General features: G+C 34.4%; 1 protein-coding gene across 1 annotated transcript in view; it reads right to left on the reverse strand.

Moving 5' to 3' along the window:
• The window catches only part of LOC124642671 (zinc finger protein 135-like), a 109,286-nt gene extending 105,227 nt beyond the window's left edge, over positions 1 to 4,059 (reverse strand). Inside the window, exon 1 of the mRNA XM_047181260.1 lies at positions 3,576 to 4,059. The gene's annotated coding sequence lies outside the window, so the exon portion shown is untranslated. The remainder of the gene's footprint in view (positions 1 to 3,575) is intronic.
• Positions 4,060 to 6,000: the final 1,941 nt, after the last annotated feature.

Genomic DNA, 6,000 nt, shown 5'->3' on the forward strand with positions numbered 1-6,000 from the left:
TTACCTAGTGACATAGGCTACATTTTACCCAGGTACATAAAGTTGCATATAGCAGATTAAACTATTGGCAGATAATTAGTTGGATGGGTCACTAAGAATTTATTTTGAAGTTAATCATGAATCCAATCAAAAATTGTTTTTGTTCGGTCGGATATCTAATGAAATGGGCGCATTACGTTTGAGAGCCCGATCAAAAACTATTGGCCGACAAAGAAGACTAAGTTCGCAGTGTGCAACGTTACCTAACAGGAGTCTAAACGGTTTATTTCATCATCGTTCTCCTGTCCCTATCCGATTTCATGGGTTTCATCATCATCCTCACAGGATAAGACAGGAGGTTGATGATGGTTCAGCGTTTCTTCTAAATATTACAAAGCTTTATTATATTTTCAGCTTAACAACCAAGGAAGGCTTTTACCAACAAAACTGGAACAACATAGCATCTAAATCAAAAAGGCTGGGCCATAAGCTTCAAGCGTGCGCCTACGCAACCTAATGGTTTCACAGACCTTTGACACCGGTATAGAATGAGTTAGTAAATCTTGAGGAATATTTGTAAGAAAGTTACTCAAATCTTAAATGGAAATTCTTTGGTAAGTATAATAAAATGATTAAAATCTTTAATATTATGAGTAGCCGTGTCCCTGAAGTACTGTCCCTACGTGGATAAAATATAACGTTTGAAAAAATACAGAATTTTGATTTGTGACCAGATAACCGTCTCCTTTTATTTAAAAGCTGAAATTATATTATACAGCTGAGTTTTGTTCTGAAAGCAGCCCGTTTTATAATAATCTTTGATCTTCATTCATCCATTCAGTCATTGGTAATTGCAATGCTCTTATCCCAGTTTTAGATATAATATACCTAGATACATATGTAAAACTACCTACCAAAAAGGCTAATTATTAGGTTATTATTTTATGCTATGCTATGCTAGTTTATTATTTTATTTTAGAATTAAAGTAAAATAAATTAATCTATCTCTCAGTAAGGCATTTGAACGCGACGGCTTTTGTTAAAGGTAAAGTCGTGTACTCATTTGCACACACATGAATAGTTTCTTCCGCAATACCTACCACTAGTTTGTTTGTTTGTTTATTTTTACACAATAACAACATACTTAATTTTCTTATGTAAACTAATATTGTAGTGGAACCAGCCTAGCCAATAAGCCTTTTCGGTTAATAAACTATCCACACTGAAAGACTTTTTCAAATTGGACCAGTAGTTGCTAAGATCAACTCGTTGTAGTAAACAGTCACACAAAACTAAAGAGCTTTTCAGCTGTATCATATAAAATTTAAGATCTGAAACAGATTTCGGCTTATTGTCACGTTGTATGAAGCATTTCCTAAGAGTTTCGGTAGGGTATTATCTGCCTAGCCTTTTCCCAAGGGTTTATGAATGAACTGAATGCATTTAAAATGCTAGTATTTGATATAAAACGAATTGTCTATCAGACTGTCTCACTGATCTATCGACACGTGCGACTGTTACTTACCCACGATCACCCCCTATAAGTAGGTACAAAATGTACCTAAAAAATAAACTATTTAAAAACTATAGAATAAAATGATCCATTAGAATAATAATGCTATATTCACGCCATCACAACACAGGAGAGACAGCAAACGAAGCACCATTGTTCACACGCGGAAGTGTGAACTCCATCAATTTTATTTGATTTTCTCTCTCAATAGAAACGATTTATTTATAAAGGTAATGCGAATTTATTGTTATTTGATTGATTTTGCAATTTTCTAGACAGATGTAGGCACCTACGTATTTTTTTGTGGGATACCTTAGAAGGCGTTTTTAAGATAAATACTCTTTCGGATGGCACGTTGAACTGTAGGTCCCGGCTGTCAGTGAACATCCTTGGCAGTAGTTACGGGTAGTCAGAAGCCAGTAAGTCTGACACCAGTCTAACCAAGGGGTATTGGGTTTCCCGGGTAACTAGGGTGAGGAGATAGGGCAGATAGGGCAGTCGCTTCTTGTAAAGCACTGGTACTCAGCTACATCCAGTTAGTCTGGGAGCCGACCCCAACATAGTTGGGAAAAAGGCTCGGAGGGGGATGGAGACTCTAAATACTTTCATGATAAAATGAAATAACAACTTAAACCCCGTTATTGTGAGGCTTTTGCACCTTAATAACTACTATAAATGTAGCCTCATTTATAGTAGTTATTCAGATACCTAGCCATTTCCGAACTATGTTAGGGTCGGCTTCCAGTATAACAGGGTGCAACTGGGTACCAGTGTTTTACACGTAGGAACTGCCTATCTGATCTCCGTAACACAGTTACCAGGGCAACCCGCTAGGTAAGTCTGATTGTTAGGCATTCTGACTTCTGACTGCCCGAAACGATAGTTAAAGATGTTCAAATGACATCCAGGACCAAGCCATTTAACGACCCATTCAAAGAACGGCTGAATTCTTCATGATGATAATATGATGGTCACAAATGGACAGACTGACTCCTGCAGGCATTGCTTAACTTGTATGCGGTACTTATTATATTAGGTGCCTTATCACATACACTTTTCTTCAAATAACTTTTGGCCCTCTACAGTTATGAAGCAGCGGGAACGCTTTGCTTGTACATTTTGACTATCCTGAAGTCACTAGCAGCCAACTTCGGGCCGGCAAAGGTACTTGACAAGAACTGTACAAGACGTTTAACTCCTTATAACCAACGCCTATTATTACCCCCACTACTAATAAAAGGGCTATAATTAAATTCAAATAACTAAGGTTTTTAATCAACAATTCAGATCCTGAGAACCTATTCGTCATGTTTTATAGAAAGTCAAAAAGTCACGCCTTCGAAACGCCCCCGCTCCGCCTTCAGTGTGACGCGGACCTAGTGGGGATATTGCTGCAGCCGTTCTCATACTCAGAGGAATAGGCTAGGCTAGGTGGGTGAGAAGACCTAGCCTATTGTCGTCCTTTTGAGTGTAGCCTATTTGTGAGAGAAGCTTCGCAACATTTTTTTGGAGGTTTAGAGCGAGCGAGCAGTAATGAAATGAGTTTATTGAAAAAAGGATGATTTTTAATATATTTTTTTTTTTTTTTTTAAGTTTTCAGTCCCATTCTTTATCATTTCAAAAATGTACGAATATTGATAAGTCTGTATAAAAATAAAACACTAAGTAAAAAAATATTAACTGTAAATTGCAAATACGTTAATAAAGAAAAAACAAATTCAAATAGGTAAACGATAAAAATTACAAATTAGCGAATGCTAAATTACCGTTAGATCTTGTATGTAATTATGAAGATTAGAAGCTATGCAATATTTCACACTAAATAACACGTATTAGATACGGTCTTTCAAAATAGTTTTTTAATTATTTATAATTAAATTAATGGGAAGGAAAATTTAATTATTATTAACTTTGATTTAACAGCTTAAAACAAAACGTATAATATTTTATTTAAAAGTCGATCCGAATTTTGCAATCTCTTAAAGACATTATATTTGAAATAATTCTAATACATAAACAGTAAAATAACATTCGCCAAAAACATAATAAGAAATAATAAAAATAAAACAAAAAACAGACTAACCTTAATTCCTTTCAACACAACACAAAAAGTCCGAATCTTCACTCACATTACAAAATAAACGAAAAAGATTTTCTTACGAGGTCTTTTTCAGTTTCGAATAAAACCTTCTTTTAAGATTGCGCGCCAAATTCTTTATCGACACGACGCACACTATTTTTATTTCCAAGTTACGCAATATTAATTTTTTTCCCGCAATTTCACGGAACGGCGAGCGTAGATATTGAAAAAAATACAATAAAAAAAATACGCAAAAAAATAACTAAAACCAAGTCATTTCACATTGAATATTTCAAAATCACAGTTCCAAAAATAGCTGTTTGACAGTCACATTTTTGAAAATCGAACGCGGGCGCAGCGGCGCGGCGCTCGCCATTTAAAAAAGGAACGAAAAAGGCGCGAACTCATCTGTAGATGCAAAATGGCGTTATTATTTGGAATTTTTCTTATATTATCGTTAAGTTTTCATTGTGGTCTGGTGGAGTGTCGCGCGCGTGTGCTGTTTCACCACATTATGATCTAACACTGCCTGACTCTCGATTGCAGAACATACTTATTCTAAGTCAACTTACATTCGTTCATATTTGCCTGCGGGCCGTAGGGCTGTGCTAGGATGTTAGAACCTAGTTTAATGCCTTTATATTTCCGTATTCTTTATCTAACTGTACTTTTATTTATGTGATTGTATTCCTGTTGTATTTAAATTCAGTACGTGTCAACTTCAAAATAATCCTGACTCATTTTATGAAGCTTTTAGATTTCTTTGAAGTGGTTGTCTTCAAGGAAATAATTATATCAAACACATTTAGCCTATAAAAACTAGGCAGTAAAAACATATTTCCGTATAACTAGATGCATTTTAAACGGACAATAAAACATGTACTTTCCATTCCGACATTTACATAACTTCTTAGAAAACCTCCGTGGGATTGAACAAGAAATAGCTTCGAACAAAAATTGAATTTCGAATTCTGGAGAAATGTTCGTGAATCAAGGTTTTTCTAGGGCTAGCAACATTGTATGGTGCTGGCAACCCTATTTTCACGTAGTACAAGAACTTCTCGCATATAATAATATGTTTTAGCCTATATTGCGCTTACAGGCACCGCTTGCGACTGGAACTGTCTCGAGTAACAGCTATTTTTAACTACTTCGGTATTTCACTTTGATACGAGAGAAAATGGTTTTAAGTTCGTTATTTTTTTGTTAATATGGTAACATGTTGTAGGTAGTAAAATAACGTGTTAAATGCTGTATCAATATGTGACTTTGATTGAATTTAATATTGAAGTTGATCGATTAATTCATTCATTTGAAGTGTTTTAGTAAGAAACATTTTATTAGGTATGATTTTTTGCTCAAGTTTATGCAAAAATGCTGCGTTTTCTCATATGTTTTGAGTTTTAAAAATTTTGAAGCTTTTACACAAATAAATCGCTTAACATCAAACAGATTTACCAAATCAAGTTTCGAATGAATAAAAACACAACACTCCCGAAAACATACCGAATATGAAAATCACCATTAACTAGTTCCGAAAAGAACCGATACCGCACAACACTAAAGTCCGTTATTGGAACCTTCACATCACTACTTAGTTGTATGCACCGTGCATTGGCCTGCACTGCCGCATTCTTCATTCAAATTGAAACGTCCTAAAACTTACGAGTATAGACTCTAAATTCATCCTTGAACATATAAAAATAGGGTTCATTTTTCTTTGAGCAACTTTTTCGAGTTAGGCATTTCAGCAAAAAAGTTTTTTCGAAGCTAGGCTCCTATACTTATTTTGCTATGAATTTTAGATAGGTATAGTAGTATTAGATATAGAAAGAAATGTTCAGTGTCTGTGGGTTCGTATACGTTTCTAGGACACGGCAAAATGTTAGAAATCTTCATACTTAGATGTCTATATAATTATTGGGAGTTGTTAGGTTTTAGTAGATCGATTTTTAGGTAAGTTTGAATGGACTTTTAAGTTAAAGTTTGTAATCTAAGAATATTATATTAAGATAACTATCATAAACGTACGGGAAGAAGTTCCTTCGGGAAGCTACTGAAACCGTGTGAGACAGCTAGTGTCAAAAAAAGCGGTGATGAAATAATTCAATGATAAAGAAATATTAAAAAAAAAAACTTTTGACTTTCACATGCTTCAAAAATATTAAACTCAGTTTCAAATACAGAAAATATCATTTAAACACATAGTGAGATTCAGACTGCTGCCCATATCTAAAGCGAGCAGTCTATCAAAGCACCATCTGTGTAAAAAAGCTTATAGAGGCTAAAAAAAAATAACTATTATGGTTTCTAACCTGTTTTCAGTGAAATTAATTCATAGAAAACATTACAGAAAAATATGCTATACCAGTCTTAATTCAGAGGCTGTAATTCAAAAACAATACGGATATTGTTTTTATTAACTTGA

Source organism: Helicoverpa zea, chromosome 25, assembly GCF_022581195.2.
Source record: "Helicoverpa zea isolate HzStark_Cry1AcR chromosome 25, ilHelZeax1.1, whole genome shotgun sequence".
Lineage (NCBI taxonomy): Eukaryota > Metazoa > Arthropoda > Insecta > Lepidoptera > Noctuidae > Helicoverpa > Helicoverpa zea.